Genomic DNA, 17,931 nt, shown 5'->3' on the forward strand with positions numbered 1-17,931 from the left:
TATATTCAATATTATTGCATATAGCAGGTATTAAGTACATTAAATGTCCATTAAAGGGGATAAGAGAGAATATTAATAATCTAATGATAATATAAAGACAAAAAAAGGTTGACTTACATAGACCACGTTTCAAAAACTGGTATTTGGGAATCTGAGCCCCACCAGAAGGATTATGGAGGCTATTGTGTCAGTTGTAACAGTAGTTGCTTATATGTAAAATAAGGGGAATATTGAAGGTGGAAGCAGGAAAAACATATAGTAGGGATGTATTATTTAGGGAAAACAAATATCAAGAAAAACTGGTGGATAAAATAAATCTGAAATAATTCAGAGGAAATAACAAGAATAAACTGTATCATTAATGAATAATTTTGTCTATAAAGACTCCTCTGTCATGCCTTTACATTTGTTTATACTTAAACTTCGGGTTGGCAAGCACTTGGAAGTTTCTAGACACCATTACCTACTGGTTATTGCTTGCTGTTTGTATAAGACAAGTACAACCAATATAAACAGATGAGATTTTTTTTCTCTTCTACAAAGCAGAGTTTGTAAATTGTTTCCTGAAATATGTGATGACCTCTAGGAAAAGGTAAGAGAAATAGTGTGTGCCATGGTCCAAAATTGAAAAGGAAGGTCTTTTTACGATTTGTCACTTGGGCCCTTCAGTAATTATTTTTATACAGAAAATGCAATGCTGGATTCGTGTAATAAGGGGGCATTGTATTTTTAAAGAGTGTCAAAAAGTATTTACAATGAGAAGTATTAGGTAAATATTTAAGGGGAAGTTGTTAAGGTTTCCAGGGACCTAGACTGGTCATGTCTGGGCCCTGCAATATCAGTGGTAGACATTGGCAAAGAGTTTTTGTATAAGTTGAGGGCCCTGGTTTTATCTGGTTGGTTCAAGAAAAAAAGGTGGTTTCCTGGATTCCAGGAGGGAATAATGGGTTTTAAAGGACCTAAATCTTTTACAACAGGTGGACCTGGTAGTAGATATTGTTGGGTGCTTTTGGAGGGGGAGAAAGGAAAGGTCAGGGCACCAGGGTAGGGATTCCACATGGGACAAAGACAGATTGTTCTATAAGATGCTGTTGTTTTGAGTTTTTAAGCACTTTCGCAGTCTATCCAAAACTTAAAAAAAAATGTTGCTTTACATACACTCTAACATTCTTTTAGGGGTCCTGACCTTATGCCTAAGCCCTGCCAACTACTATTCCGTGACACCGACCCAGTGACTAAAAAGGCATTTTAATTTGACTGTGGACTGGTATTTTGTGAAGCTAACTATGGAGAACTTTGGTTCTTAGTAATAAAGGTAAATCAAATCAGAGAAATGGAGCACACATTCACTTACATTTGTAGTATTACCTGGTATGTGATTTAAAAAGTTGTTAGGAAAAGTTCCTGTAATGATGGTTCATGTCAAATGACAAACATTTGCTATGGTCATTTGCATGTCATGAGTCCACTTTAAGAAGAGTTTGTGAAGAGTGTACAGAGGTATATTTCTTCTAGCACACTCTCACGTATTTATAGAATTTATAGCTGTAACCCCAGCTCATTCTAAATAACAATTTAGAAGGCAGCCCATTTCACATACAGGCATAATTCAGTCAGGTGGGCCTATGCATAATTCACAGGAAATTATATGCATCCTGCTGATCACATAAACACAGCTAGATCAAGATATAACTTGGTCGCTGTCAGAACCCGACATTACTCACTCGGCCCATGCCAGATCTGGCAAGATCCAGGCACGTGTTTACTCAAAGCCTGCCAGACATTGCTTGCATCCAAACATAATTCACTCAAAACCATGCAGCAAAATGCCAAGCAGAATATAATTTAAATGAATGCTAGTATTATAAACTGAAAGGGAGTTTGTTCCTTCCAGCGTAGCAAGTAAATACAAGACTATTAGTGATTAGCAATGGTCAAAATAGCAATTTGATTCTTGTAATTAAGTTTTTACTGAAGAGGGTAGGGGGATATTATTCTATATGCACTGATTACAGTGATGTAGGCACTGAACCAGTAATGTTTTTTAGATAATACAATGTATAGGTTTTATTAATGAAGAAGCTTCAAAGTAAGTGCAATAAACAGAAAAAACATAAATCAATACCTTACCTTTACCCATACATCCTGTCTAAAAAATAAAAAATGACGCCTTTTTACATAAGTGTAAGTAAAATATGCACCCCGATCACAGCCCTAGTTACACCCCCAGAATTTTTGAATCATAAGTGTTTGTAAATAAAAAATTAGTTAATGTGACTTTGATATGAGAAAATTGGGGCTACCAATGCTGACCTCAATTTCAAAGTATTAATTGACTGATTGTGTTTGACTTAAAGCGGACCTAAAATGAAAAAACAAAAACCACCAAGAGGTTGTAATATATGACAAAAGAAACATGCAATGTCTTGTCAAATAATTAACCCCCTGACTTCTGGTGCCTTTTTGTTTAAACTCCCAACTACAGCGTGTACTCTGTGTGGTTTAGATACAAAGCCACCCTTTGGGGATAATGTAACTCCTGCACGCGCAAAAGTTACATCATCCAATGGGTAAGGAGGAGCACTGTGGATCCGATGGTGAAAATGGTGCCTTCCAAGGATGCAGTAATGACAGGTCTTGAACTTGCAGGGTGACTGCACACTGGTAAGTATGTGCCATTTTCGGTAAGTAAGTTGTTCATTCTTACTGAATATGGCAGAAGCTCACCACCAACGAGTTTAGTTCGACTTTAAAGCGGAATTGTATTCATCTTTACCTTCACAGATCTGAGGATCCCTCGGTAGGTTTTCTGGATCAGGTCCCACGTTATCCTGGTATCCCGACATCTTCTTTGCCCTTCTTCGGTCTTCTGCCTACGTCACCTGTTCTCGCACTGCGCATGCAAGAGATGTGTATTTTCCCCCCATTAAAGAAAAAGCTCCTTCTGCGCATGCCAGAAAACTCCTAGGATCTGTCACATAAATATCCCTAGAGGCTCTGACCTCCCATTCTTTCTTTATTGCCGCAGTGACTTATCCCAAAAAAATGTTTACCTTAGTGTACCAAACTTTAGTTTAGGTCTGCTTTAAGTACGCAGTAAATCAAAAACGTGTAAGATGCATTCTACAAATAAGTGTAATAAAAATGTAAAATTTCCTTTTTTCTATACCTGTCCTGGGTCTGAGACTCCAATACTAAAGGCAACAAAATTAGCAAAAAAGCCAAATAACTGGCATTCTCAAAAGAAGTGTTTAACAAGGGCTGGTCCTTGTTCCTTTAACATGCAACTACAGCCAGGTTTTGTTTTTGTTTATTGTTAAGCTATGAATAAGCATTTCTTAACCATTTACCCCTGAGGAGCCCTTGAAATATTTTCAGGTCTTAGGAAACCCTTCTAAAACATAGTTATTGAGGGGTCAATGGGAAATAAAAGGATCTGAAAACCTTGGCCAATGGAAAAAATTCCCCTTACAGTAGTGACTGAAATACCACATTTATAGGCAACTAAAAACATCATTAGAGTCATACAACTGAATCCACAAGGAAGTGTCCATCAAATGAGAGGTTTATCAACTCTGCTTCAAAATGGCTGTTATAGAGTGTAGTGATGAGTAAAAAACCACTGTAACCATTCTTTTACCATTTGTATCTTTATACAGAAGCTTTCACCTCATTTTCTGTCCCTGTGACAAAAGCAATAATTGGTCAAAAAAGGGTTTGATAGAGACACTTTTTTCACGTTCCTACTAAGTAGATTTTTTCTTACATCCCATTGCCTGGAGAAAGAGAGTACAACTTTCTAAAGACAATACAAACAACGGTAAAAACTTCATTACAGATGCCAAAAACTTTGAATGTCAATTCCTCTAAGGGGATATTTGGGCACCATGTCCTAGGTACACTTCTATGCAAGGCTTGTTGCAGAAGGTGAGAGGGTGCCATGATAACAGTAATAGGAGAAAATGTTTAGTATAAAATACTGTGACATATACATACATATTTATAGGACTTAACATATTCACCCCCTATGGGTTCTTCATGTTAAGGGTTTCACTTTTGAGCAACCCCATACTTTACCGTACTGTTCCTGGGTGCAAGAAACAGCTTATAGTTATTAAATTTATTTTATATATTTATTATAAATAGCAATAGCCTCATTTTCCTTCATCCTTTTAAATAGAAAAATATGATTTTATATTTCCAGGTCTTTTTTATGAAATCTATGCAAATAAAAGAAGATTCTACGCTGCCACTGGACTTTCATTTGATATTTATTTTGGATTTACAAGGATTGTTTCTACAGTGGCTATGCCTACACGATTTTTCCTCGTATTGTTCCTTGGAGCCTTCCTGGCCTTCCATCTGCATTCCTACACCTGTATGCCTACCACACGTGATCGGCATACGCTCATATTGACCAATTTTTATTGGGAACAGTCCACCATATATGGTGAGTGTATCAAATAATAGGGTTTTCCTCTTGCATTGAAAGTATAGGAAGATATCTCTTCCACATTATCATTTAAGTTAAACCTAATTGAAATACATAGACTTCATGGAGACGTTCTTTAGCACAGCACTGCTGATTATGCATTATAATATTTTCCAGGTCTTACTACACACTTGTAAATAGCTTCCAACTCTCTGACACAGTAGTAGCACACTGGGCCTGTTTTATAAAAGTTCACCAAGGCTGCAGAGGATATACTTCCATCAGTTAAGCTGGGTGATCTAGCAAATCTGGAATAGATTTATTCAGTCATTTTTTATTTGCTAGCAAATGTCTTTAATTCTTGAGCCACTCCATTCCAGGTTTTCTGTATCACCCAGCTTTACTGATGAAAGTGTATCCTCTCTAATCTTGGATAGCGTTATTAAATTAGGCCCCATGTATGTAGGCAAAGGACACACAGGCCACACCATCAGTTATCCAGACCACAAAGAACTATTTTGTAAAAAAAATAAAAATTAAATTAAAAAAATAATGATAGTAATTTATTTTTCTCAAACAAATGCAATAATGTGAAGGTTAAAATTAAACCTTTATTGTTGTATATTGCTTTTGAAAGTTAAGTAGTGCTTTTTTCACTGCGTTCTATACATCAGACCAAAAAGAAGGATGACTATGTAGGAAAGAGGGTCAAAGTGAACAATCTTTTGAAATAAGGAACAGTCGAGAGCTATGACTGTGATTATTTATTTGCAACCAAACCCATGTTGATTGGCCTACAAGAAACACGATTCAGTCCACAGCCTAGCTGCTTTAAAAACACATAGGGTGTGGCATTCACATAAATACATGCAACGCGCAAAAAGAAAAATCTTTTGTTTTGCTTACAATTTCTGCTAAAACCCAAGAGCTAGTATAGGAGTTAATGCAACAACTATATCTTACTAGTATTGCTAAGCATCAGGCACTCTTCTGACTTATGGCTTCGCCTCTCTGACAGCATGCCGGCAAAATATGCCTTAACTTATGAAAGATGTTGACAGAAATCTCACTTACACTGTATGTCCAATAAATTTCTTCCCATGTACATCTATATATTCTTTTTAATATACAATACACATGTAAAACAGTTTTCCCAAAAAGATCTAAGCACGACTGGTATTTGAATTAAAGGCATTACTTCTCATAAGCGTTAAATAAATTAAATATTAAGATGATACACACTTCATGTGCCCACAAAAAAAAAAATACTTTTTAAAAGCTTAACTGCTTTAAGGAATCTGAAGCCCGACAGAAATATTTAGAAATAAATAAAACACACAGTCAAATGCCTGCAAAGCTTTCTTTTAAACATACTCATGAATATTTAGCTCATCCTCATGTAAAATATATGGCTTTGTATAAGAATCAAGAAAATGAGGTGTATGATTTTTTGTGATTTATAGATGCCGATGCGGATTATTCATACAGAGCAGCTGTGCTGAAAGATTCATTCTCTGTAAAATGTGATTGTATATCAGGCAGTGTGAGAGAGCAAAACTATGACTAATGGCTGTTTTACATATAAATGAGAGGGCTTGTGCTGGGAACTGTAAAAAATACAATTCTTCGATTGACAGCCAATCTCTTTATCATACGCACATAGGCCGGAAATGATCCCCCCATTTCTTTCTTTTTTTTTTTTTGGGACTGCGGGTGTTTTGAAATGGAAAATAGTCCGGGGAAGTATTGCCATCGATTTAGAATACTTATAAACTAATATATCATTATGAGCTAAGCATATGATTTCTTAATGTAGAACATTGGATTGGAGGTGCCAAGGAGTGTTTGTGTTCAGAATTTACTTTTAAATATATGTTGAAAGGGGTTCTAGAAGCAACATTTGACATTATTCTTTAAAGTGCTGTAGCATTTGGGGAGTACCAAATAGTTCTAAAGATATGCTAAAGTAGGTTCTCACTTCTTTTATCACATGTGGTCGTCAAAGATGAACAAAGTAGTATATTACTACTCAATACAATAAATTGGGCAGTGCGCCAAAATGGACAGAACAGAGTTGAGCAGTGCAGAGACAAATTGCACTGCAGTGCAACACATAGGTTGGAACAACGGATATTGCTCTATGTCCTTGCATATCACGTATCGCATATTGCGTATATAGTGGGAACAAAGCTAAGGAGCCAAAAGTATTGGAGCCAAAGCACCTTGAATGGAGTGACAAACTTTGCTGCAGACAACACCCTGGTGCTGGACCCATAACTAACCTCTCAGCAATTTAGGTAGACAGGACTGTATGGAATAATTGCTGTAGAGGAAGAGTTGGAGAACCAGGGGTGCAGAAAGAGTGGTGGAACTCTAAGGTGATGCTGGAACATAGGGGTGATATAAAGGAACACTTGGGTCACCATTACACAGGAAGCTCCAGGGTGATACAGGGAGCACATGGTCAACCAGAACTCCAAGCTCACCAGAATACAGGAACCTCCAGGGACATACAGAGACATCACAGTCAATGAGGAATTCTTGGGTCCCTTGGGAACCTTAAGGCATATACAGTAACACCATTGTTGTGAAGGAAGTCACTAAAACACATAAACCCAAAGAGACATACAGTGACATTGTGGTTCTGCAGGAACTGTGGGGTTACAAGGAAAGCCTTGAGAGCACTGGAACTGTAAGGAACTCTCAGTACCAAGTACACTAAAACTTTGAATAGAAACTCTCTTGGGCACTGGAATTCTTTGGGTACACAAGATGTCTTGAAGACACAGAAAATCTCAAAACTCTGCAACTCAAGAAGACAAGAAAAAAGATTAGCAGTATGCAGCATGAAATTAAATCATTGCACATTGAAAAAGTTGTTGATTGGCCAGCTGGGTGGGGACTGACTGTGCAGGTGCTATATAAACCAGCAGGTGAAGCTGGACGCCACTTAGAGTTACCAGTGCTAGAACAAAGCAGGCTGTAGAATGGTACGAAAAGCCACATGCTGGTGGAACTACAAGTAGCAGCATTGATGCTATGTGACCATGATTTTGGCATGCCTTACAGTGGACCTTTAAGGAATTTTACAAGTCTATTCCCAATATACTGCAACTATTTAAATAAACAGACTTTCGATCGTTAAAGCAGTCTTTGAGTTCCAGATTACACCTTTAGGAAATGTGCACAAACATGAGAGCACACAGACTTCATACAGAGAGAGTTAATGCTGAGACCTGCAACCCAGTGCTGCAAGGCCTGCCATTGGGCTGCCTACAAACTCCATGTTTGCTGCTGGTCAGTGTGTTTGTTTCTGAGCTCCAGGCATACTATTATCATTTTTTATAAAGTTCACCTAAGCAATACCTGTTTTCTTTTTAATCTCATTGATTTCTACACATTAGCACTGCGGATGTCTCTGACACTGCCAGACAATTTAGAAAGAGATAACAGGCAGCGTGTCCCAGCCAAGTGTCTATAGATTTCAAAATGCTGATTCAGGCAGCAATTCTGAAAAATGAGAGTCATGCCAGCACCATTTGTGATCATTATGCCGTGGTGCATTAACCAAGGGCACAGAGAGTGTGGCTGCAGTGCAACTGAATTACCTGGAGGAAAAAATCTTCTGTCTCAGCTCTAGCGAATATTTGTAGGTCATATGATGCATTCCATGGTTTTTATCAGCTCAAATTGAAAATGCAACTTCAACGTATGCCCAAAATACAGTGCACATAATTTGTATTTGTGTCACATATCTGGACCAAATGACAGTGCTTTGCTTTGAGGCTTGGTGCTGTGTGCTCTTTAGCGGTGCATATGGTATGCTTATTTACGGCATGCATTTATCATGTGCAATGTGTAAATGTGCAGCTAATAAGAACCAGGATTTAAAGGATCTAAAACCAATCTAAACACAATATCCATACTCTACTATCTTAACATCTTGTTTACATTGTTTTCAATAATTTCAACCTGCAGTTTTCAGTAAAATAATACCAATTAATGACTTTATTCAGGCACTACCTATTATAAAGTCAGCGATTCTTCATGTACACCTGGTTGTCCCACTATCCCATGCACCTCCTGGTAGACACACATTGCACAAGCATGGTCCATCATTGTTGTTATAGGGAAGCTGCACTGGAGCACTATTTTGCTGCTGGAGCAAATGCATATAGTTAGGATGCCGATTAAAAAGAACAGTATCATATTGGAAATCCAATATGTTAGAAAAACCTTCCTCTCTCCTTATTTTCATATTATAGGGGGGGATTCTGTAGTTCACAGGAAAGAACTTGAATAGGGGTGACAATGCTGCTTAATTTTTGGTGCTACAGAGGCAGCAGCATTAATGAAGTTTACTGGATTTTAAACAGATTAACAGGAATGTCTCTGTACTTGCAACATTTTTAAAGAAACATAACAAGAGTAAGCAAGAAATATAGCAGAAATATGCAGAATATGTTTGCCCAGAATAAATTTAAATATGAATTTATTTAGAGGTCTACGGTAAGATTGGCTGAATTTCTTTAGGTTCTCTCTTCTGTGGGGCTATAACTCATACACAGGCTGATTCTGTAAAAAGAAGTCTAAGGTTTTTTTGATATTTCAAAACAAAAAGGAAAGAAAGTCAGGGTGTAGAATGTCCCATAACTAAACGCTGCAGATATTCTTTGGCCACCAATTCCCTACAAACTCTCTCTACTCATCTTCCTTCTTAGGGGACTCTTTTTTGTGCAGTTTTTTTGCATACCATTTTTGTGCATACAGGTGGCTCTACTGAATGCATGGCTGGTTGGTAGTTAGTCTTCCCACTGAACTTAGGGGAGTCCATCCCAATGAATAAGAACTATTGCATAATGCCAGTCCGAACCAACCCAGATGGGTCACACAAGGTTCTCTTCACATGAACCCATGGCTGACTCCCCTTAACTATATATTACCAAAAACGTTTATTTTACACTTTGAACACCGCCCTATCCAAAGGGTTCTTTCTTAAAAAAAAAAGCAAATCATTAGTAAAATTAGAGAAACTTAGGTTAACTGTTTAAACTTAATTTGAAATGTAAAGCTGGCTGTTTGCTAGAATTTAAGGTAACTGCTAGTCACCATACCACTGCTTGCATTGGTTGCTGCCATTTAAAAAAAAAATCTTACTAGGGGACTGTTTGCTAATAGGCAGTTTTTTATAGGCTTAAAAGATGTACCCTATTACTTAAAGGAGACCTTTAGTATAAACTAGATCACAGTAAAATCCAACTAGCCGTTCCCAATCTATTTATATATTACTAATATGCTATATATACTAATATGATGCTGTGTCCTCTATAATCAGCAGGTGGAGCTGTAGTCTCCTTTTCACAATATTATCAGGATTTCTTTTCAGCTGTGCTAAAAAAAAAATATATATATATATACATACAATATATGGACAGAATTGGTCCACTGAATTCTATGACAGTCCATATTGGAAGTGAGGAATATGAATCATTTTTGCTGCTGTCTTGCACAGCAAAATACAGTATAAAACTGAAGTACTCTGAATCGGATGTAAACTCAGAATGTACAGAATTCATATTCAACAAACAGTTTATTTGAACAATTCATTTCTCTCCAAATTTTGCAGTGTTTTTGTCCAGCTCCCCTTCCCTCTCCCCTATTACATAACATTGCTAGCAACAAGGCTAGGGTGACATGATATTTCTGAACTAATTTTCCAATCACAATCTAATTGTTTCCATAAATTTTCCTTCTTTATTTGATGGCAGTCTAACCGGTTTCACCATCCTGGCAAGCCTACAGTTAAACCCCCTGATCTTTTCCAGGCTCCAACAGAATTTCTCCTTTACATTGTGGGCTGTGGAATTGAACTTGTTGGACATGTTTTTATTGGACTGCTGACCTGAGGGAAAAACAGTTTCAGTAATTTTCTAAGTGTTTGTTTGGAGTTCAAAAGGTACATTACAAGCTCGGCAAAACGACTAGTGAGGGGAGGTCAGTGGCTTGCAAGGCTTGCTTTAGGATGAGATTCTTACCAGCTTCCAGCCAAAACCCCTAGTGAAAGACAATCACCATCACTGTCAACCAGCTAATTCTGACTATATCAAGGCAGTAATGAAATTCACTGCAGGATTACCCTTTCTATCCAATGGGGCAGCACTGCGGTGACATATCTCTCTTATCGCCCGAATGTAACACACCATCTAATTTACGTCGTGTAGCGAGTGGGAATGAAATGTTCATAAAGAATTGCAGCATCTTGTCACCTTAACTGTGGCCCCGGGCTCTAAGGCATCTGTCAGAGAAAGCAGCATTTAGAGATGGCTGGCTGCTGCTTAACTCGTGCAGACCTCCCTTATTCACACTTTATCTGTTTTGCTTTCTGTAATATTTACTAATTTCAAAATGATCCTAATTCTAAGAAGGTATATTTTTTATAAGGAAACATCATAAACTAATTCACATTCCTTCCTGGGCATCCCATATAATTCTTCTTCTATGACCTTAAAATGTTTGCGTGCATACAGGACCTGATACACCTTCTATGGTAGTGTTTCTCAACACTTTTACATTGGGGGTACCCTTCAAATAACTTTAAGGTCTTAAGGAACCCCAGCTATAATTGCTATAAAAACAGCTCACAGTACATTAGTGTGGTGGTCATTGGGATGAATACCTTCTCCATTGTTGGCCAATGGGAGCAATGTCACCCTTACGGATAGCCAAAAAGTCAATTAAACTGACCCCAAACACATAAACTGCTCATTGTTCAAGGAACATCTATAAACCAAGGGTGCCATGATATCCTGATTGAGAAACACTGTTCTCAATCAGGATATCATGAACTTCTCCTGAAGTTCCCTTAAAGCAGGACTAAACACACAAAAAAAAAGCAACTCCTGAGGGTAGAGGTTTTTGGCAGAAGAGACATGCAAAGCCCCATTTACCAATAAACCTTTTTTTGTGGCTCCTGATAGCTTTGTGTTATTTTGCTTATGTTGCAGGGCCCAGCTTCATTCCTGGCTTTACAACAAATATACCTAGATGCTGGGGACAATGTAACTTCTAGACAAACCCAGGAGTTACATCTTCAGTGGCCATCTAATGACTGATCAATGTGGACCTGGAAGAGTCAGCGGTGAAAATAGCCTGGTTCCTGGAGCTTTTCCATATACTGATTATGGAAAAAGCATTACCATGTAAAATGTTTAGATCCACTTAAAGTGTTATTAAAACTTTAAGTGTTTCTTAAAAGACATTAAAATTTGAACTTCTTGATACTGGAACGTCCATTACATGAAGACCCACTGAAATTGTGGATTAAATTAGCCTAATACATTCCAGGTATCCCAAAAGTATGCAAAGTATTACATTTTCTTCAAAAGCAGCCATAGTATAAAAGCTTGTCCCCTGCCAGCATGTTGTATAGAAGGATCCATGTTGTCTGTGTGTCAATGTGTTGAACTTCTACAGAAAGACCATTGCTTCTGCACAGAGATCAAGAGTCTCACTCTGTAGCTGCTGGTGATAGAAAATAAAATGTAAGACCTTAGGCACCCTTTGATTTTTTACAGATATGTCCAGGGATTACTCTCATATTCTATGTACTATGTTAGGCTATGTCCAAACCATCCTCTAGAGCAGGGGTCGGCAAACTCCGAGCCTTAGGCCAGATACGGCTTAGCCGGTAGTTAGTTACAGCCTAACGCCCCCTGGCCGATCTGGCCTAATGCCGCCCGGCAACCCACGACTCCAACCTAATGTCCGCAGGCAACCCGCGGATCGGCCAAGGAGCGTTAGGAAATACTGGAGCCGCTGGAGCCCCGTTGCTGCCCCCTTGCAGTTGCTCCCCTATTTGATACTTCTGCCGGCGCGGTAAATAGGGAAAGCTCCCTAAAGGTAAATCCCTCTCCTCTGCAATGCATACGGAGAAGAGGGATTTCACTTCAGAGGCGTTCCCTGATTGTGGGCGGAGCCATTAGGGCGGGACCGGCCTAGTGTGCTCCCACCCACCCCATAAATAGCCTAGTGGCTATCTAGAGCATGTTGCATATTTATTCCTTTCCATTGTTTCTGTAGTGAGAAACAGTATATTATTACACTCTGTGACAGCATCACCAGATCTGAAAAATTAGGGTTTACCTGCTGGGAGTTCTCCTCCTATTATGGTGAAAATGCAATCAGAGCTACACCTCCCTAGATACAGTGTGTGGACAGGCTCTTACTTAAGACATATGTTAATTCTCCCCCATTTAGCATTACTTATTTTATTTGAGTAGTCGGGACAGGGCCAGTTTAAAAGTAGGGCAAACTGGTCCATTGCCCAAGACTCCAAGATTCAACAGAATGGCAGGGTTGCAAGAAGCTGCAATCCTGTGTGATTGCGTCCCCAATTTCATATTTCCCAGAACCCCATTTTATCTAAAACCATCCTTTGGGTAGGGTCAGAGATCACTACCTAGCCTGATAGTATATAGCAATTACTCCTTGCAGTGTATACAATCACACAGCCCTGAAATTTAGATATAATGGCATGGCATACACAGGATTTAGCAAAATGTACCATCAGGTACTCTGACCACAGCCATGTTTAAATTCTCTGTCTCCTTTGACCCCTTGCTTCCAAGCCAATGAGTCAATAAAACCTTATAATAACTTGTAAAAGCCCCGCAGTGACTGTTTTTCCTTAAGGTTGGCTCCTGCTTTAACAAGCTTCTTGGATCAGCCCCAATCCATTTTCTATATTAGTAGACAGATTGATTTTTTCCCCAGCACTCAAGTATCATTTTGTCATTTGTTGTTGGATCAAAAAAAACAAACAAAAACAAATTACTGCAACGTTACAACCTCCTTGTTTGAAGCTGTCACGCAGAGGATGCATTAATCACCTTGGATTATAATTGGGAAGCTGTTATTTGAAAGCAAGATAATTACACAGTTAAATATACCTGATTATTTATCTTCGCAGGCTTCTTTTTTTTATTAATCTCATGTCATTATTCTGAGAATTACTTAGCATTAAAATTTCGGCTGATTTGAGATGCCAGCCTTTAGGTCAGTAACTGGGGCTCACCTTACTGTATACAGTAAACAAATGTTAAAATCATGAAGGGCCATTGATTATATGAAAGCTAATTGAAAGCTCGTCTGTGGTGGTTATTAATGAGCCTTGTTGTAAAAACCCAATCATGCATTTAAATGTGCTTGGAGACTGAATGATGTAAGACAAATATCGGCCACCTGTGCTATACCTCACTATACTACAGACACTAGATTTAAAGGTAACTCCGGAGAAATACATGACTGCAATACACACATAAATAGAATGATGGTAGCTTTGTATTTTCTGTCTTTTGGAGTAGTGTGTCCTTAATGAGTTCTTGTACAAGTAAAGAAAGCCTAACGGCAGATCAATTTTAATATGAGCTAAAACCAAACATAGGTAGCAGCTGGAAACACTGGTTACATTTTAGGTTTTCCAACACTTACTATATACATGAGCTCAGTGGTAGACATAGACAACAAGATCCCTGTGCAGAACTGACTTGTGACCTGTGAGGGCCACTGTTGGCTGAGGTCAACTGGGGCCCTTGTACAGCAGCACACTTTGCATCTCCCTATGTCTACCCCTTGATTAGTTCCTCTACCAGCTGAACTTTAAATCCACTACATCAAAACCAAAGCTTCTTACATACAAGGCTACCATCACAGTCTTAGCCAAATTAAATTTCCCATTGACTATCTTGGCAGCATGGATGGCTCAGAGGTAAGCACTTTTTGCAGCGCTTGGTCCCAGGTTCGAATCTTGGACTGCAAGGAGCTTGTTCTCCCTGTGTGGGTATTTTTTATTAGGGACTCTGGTTCCCGCCTACATCCCAAAAATGCACTTTGGTTAATTGACTTCCCCTCCTCCTTCCCCTGTCCTTAGACTGTATTAATGACATATGACTATGGTAGGGACAATAGATTGTGAGCCTCTCTAAGGGACAGTTGGTGACATAATTATGGACTTTGTAAAGCGCTGCATAATATGTCGGCGCTATATAAATACTTGTTGATAATGATAATTTTCTCACATACGAACTGCCTACCTGACAAATTATTTCCAAAATAATACACATACTTATAACGCATACTCTTGCAATTCATACAACCCTAAAGTACTAGCTGTACAATACAAGTTAGATATTTTGCCTATTATCCACCACCTCAAACCTATGAAAGTTATCAACCTGGTGGTGCCAAACCTGAGCTCTCCATTACAGGACCACCTCAAAACCTCTTCTTCCATTTCATCAGGTTACAAAGGAGAAACAAAGGCTTAATAAGTGCTTCATTTTTTACCAATTGGGCTTTTTATATTATATTAGTCAGAGGTAATGTTCAAATTAATTGCATCATTTGAAAATAAAGGTTTGGTATAGCTAGATTAAGGGCCATGTCACAAGAGAAATTCACATTAATTAATCCCAATATTTTGAAAATCAATTTCTTGCTAGGAATATCCACTAATTCTTGTTCCTTATTAAGGCTGCTTGTACCTTGTCTTTTGCAATCGAGTTTTAGCAGTGTTTAATATGGGTGACAGGATCACGAGCAACAATCGTTCCTTTTTACCTGATTTTAGATACAAATTGTGGATGGAAAGAAATGAAATCTGTAGCTACAAATCAGTGTTACTTGCTGGCATTAGTGATTCATAACAGAAATGAATCGCTGCTACCATGTGACATCATCTCAAATTTTGAGGAGTATTATACGGAACTGAAATACCAATAGAGACATTTTTTTGGATTTTTATGCTTTGATGTGTAGGACAAAGTAGAGAAAGCAATCAGTTATTACTGGTATTCCATTACAGCTGAGTAGAAACAATATACATATGCAAAAGAAATAAATCGTAGAATGCCCATCTGTGAGCACATTATTGTTTGGGTGTGATAGACACATTCTTTATTCTATAGACATCACATTGAAGCCTCATAGTTTGGAGGACAATAAGCCAATGACACAGCTTTGTGTTATCACTCCATCTGATTTTAGTCATTACTTATAATCCCCATTATTGCACTCCTTTGAAATGGTGTCAGCTCCATCTGATATTGAGAGTTTTTTTTTGCATGGTCATTTTAAGAAGCAGCATCCTTCCAACGTGTTCATTTGTGTCTGCTTTTTTTTTGTTTTCAGACTTTTTTTTTTCCTCTCCCCTCCTTCTCACAATGGCTCAAAGCCTTGCTGTCATTTATGGGGTTTAAAATGTCAAAACATTGCCTGCGGGGACGCAGGGGAGATTAAACTGCAAACAGTGAAGGTTATATACGATGTTTCCAATACACTGACAGCCCACCAAAAGTGATGCTGCAGTTTAGCACTAATTTAAAAAACATGGAGAAAAAAAGAAATTTATATGAAAAAAGCAGGTATTCCTACATTTCATTTTTTTCAGTGCTGTACAGGATAAAATGAAAATATAAATTAGATTGGATTATGTATTGAAAGGAAGGTTTGCTTTTCTCTTGTTTTTTTTTTGGAGAATAAAGAAAAAAATATAAGTGTCCTTTTATGTGGGAATTCTATTTCCTTGCCACAATTATTATGTGCAGCCACTATAACAGAAGACTCATAAAAAGAAGGCATGCTGGGTAAACCAAATTTGCTAAGAGAGGCTGGTGTGCAACACTCGCTGGTCTACTCAGTTAGCCATATAAAGAGCTGTGTGTCGCACACAGGGCAAGTGCATTCTAAGGGCATCGCAACCAGCAAAGGGCTGAACTGCAGGAGAAAACTTCACCGCAAGCAAATCACTTTCTAGAATGCTTTACAAGAGATTTGTAATTAAAAGGTATCTAATCTTGTTTATTTCTTTACAAAAGAGAAAAAAGAAAATCTTTTATTTAATAGGGGACCCTTTGTGTAGCCAACTTTAAAGCAAACATTAATAAATGTCTAAAGCCAAAACTTTTTTTATTATTATTTTTTATTTACTTTTTTTAAATTTTTTTACTTAACATCTTTTAGCAGCCTTTTTTACGTGGAAGATTACTATATTTATTACTATATTTACAGCCCACAGTACATTAGTGTGGTGGTCAATGGGCAAAATGCCTCTTATATTGCTAGCTAGTAGGAGGAATATCAACCTTAGTCATAGTCAAAAAGATCATTTGTGTCAGTGGTGACCTGAGCAGCACAAACTTCTCATTGCTCAAGGAATCCCTATCAACCTCTGGAGGAACCATTGGATTCCACAGAACCCTGGTTGAGAAAACTGTTTTAGATTAATAAATAGTTAGGCCCCATTCAGATTGTTTTCTTTAGTTTCCCATGTTGTTGATACAAAGCTAAAAGAAATTTCCCCAAATGAATAAAATCCACCTATGCCACCTGAGCAAGTGTTAATATTTAAAAAATGCTCTATCTCTTCCTGGTCTGGTGAAATCTCGGAATTCCCAGTTTTTGCCAGGATGATCAAGAAATCTCAAGAGGGATCCTGGATAAGAATAAATTACCTACAGGTGCATGTAGCATGCATTTGGAAAAGTAACAGTGGGGTGACTGGGAAGATAATAAAAAATGGGCTGTTCACAGGCAAACCAAACAGCAAAGGGTAAGGACAGGTAAGTATGCCCTCTTTGGGCCATGTGGCATTTCTGTCTCTGTCTGCTGATGCCCCAGAAGCAACAGAATCACTGCAGCCGATATCTTTATTAGTGAATATGCAGTTCGTGTTGTGTTCTTTAAAACCTGCCTGAATTTAGAGAAACCCAAACATAGCAGTGAATGCATAGAACTGAAGTCTATGGCAGTGGAATTTTTAAACAAAATTTCTAATATTTTAAAGGATAAAGTGAAAATGATTTTTGGTACCGGGTCTGAACCTACCCAGAGGTACTTCCCTGCCCTGTTGGCCGTCATGTCAGAAAAGGCCATCAACACAGTGTGAAGGTTGTAGATGAGAGGCTAAATGAGCAAAAAACACATAGCTTGTTATTACTGTATTGGGGCGGTAATGAAGTTGCAGGATATAAGAAGCATTCAAATGTAACAAAGAATAAAAAAAGTAAAAAAAATATTTTAGCAAGTAGTCTAACAGATCTGCCTTACACTAATCTCATCTTTTGACTTTCATTGGCACAACACTTTACGCATCCCCTATTACACATGATTTACATTATTAATAATATAATTGCTGGAAACCTCCAATAAGGTGTCCGGCACATAACAAAACCAATATTAGAATTATTATTATCTGACCTAAGCTGAAAAGCCAGGCAGTGCATTTAAAATCCCAGCCAAGTTTACAAGAATTTGGCAAGCCGGTTGAATTCATGTCAAGTCATAAACCTTGACTTTATCATTGTTAACAACTTCACTACTTTATCCAAAAAAAAGTTTTGCTGAATATCCACTCTTGCTGGTCATACAACACTGAAAAGTTCAGCCAACTTCAAACAGCGCTTTGAACTGCCTACATCCGTCAATTGTGTATCTTATGAATG

The sequence above is a fragment of the Pyxicephalus adspersus genome, chromosome 10 (genome assembly GCF_032062135.1).
Source record: "Pyxicephalus adspersus chromosome 10, UCB_Pads_2.0, whole genome shotgun sequence".
Taxonomy (NCBI): Eukaryota; Metazoa; Chordata; class Amphibia; order Anura; family Pyxicephalidae; genus Pyxicephalus; species Pyxicephalus adspersus.